The sequence below is a fragment of the Sinocyclocheilus rhinocerous genome, unplaced genomic scaffold (assembly GCF_001515625.1).
Source record: "Sinocyclocheilus rhinocerous isolate Xijiao unplaced genomic scaffold, SAMN03320098_v1.1 scaffold1214, whole genome shotgun sequence".
In the NCBI taxonomy this organism is placed as follows: domain Eukaryota; kingdom Metazoa; phylum Chordata; class Actinopteri; order Cypriniformes; family Cyprinidae; genus Sinocyclocheilus; species Sinocyclocheilus rhinocerous.
The window spans coordinates 454,021-454,447 of NW_015627891.1; the positions used below are offsets into that span (position 1 = coordinate 454,021).

At 48.9% G+C, this 427-nt stretch overlaps 1 protein-coding gene across 2 annotated transcripts in view; it reads right to left on the reverse strand.

Moving 5' to 3' along the window:
- The window catches only part of kcnh5b (potassium voltage-gated channel, subfamily H (eag-related), member 5b), a 38,528-nt gene that overhangs the window by 31,403 nt on the left and 6,698 nt on the right, over positions 1 to 427 (reverse strand). The gene's annotated exons all lie outside the window — the stretch shown is intronic.

The window sequence follows — 427 nt, forward strand, 5'->3', positions numbered from 1 at the left end:
GTGCGCACGGCATCCGGTGCGTGAGGTGTGTATGCGCTCTGGTGTAGTTTACGCAAGCGCCGGAAGTGATCTCTCGCGCATATACGTCACTCATTGGTTGCACAGTCATTGCAGGTACGACGGCTAATCAAAACGGTACTGACTTGCGCTTATCCGGATTGTTCAAACCGACTTAAAACTAAAAGATTACGTTCTCTCGCGCGAACTCATTCGGGAGTGGTGACTTTCCACGTATTCCCAACTTCTGAGCCTGCTCGCCTGAAGTTATGGTTGATTGCTCTTCGGCTGGATATCAACACACCCATTAACGTAAACTACGACAGAGCGCGTACACACCTCACGCACCAGATGCCTGCGCGCGCTCTAAGACAGTTGGACATAGTGGTGTATTAGAGGCAAAAAATTATATAAATACTGTTCGGTTTCT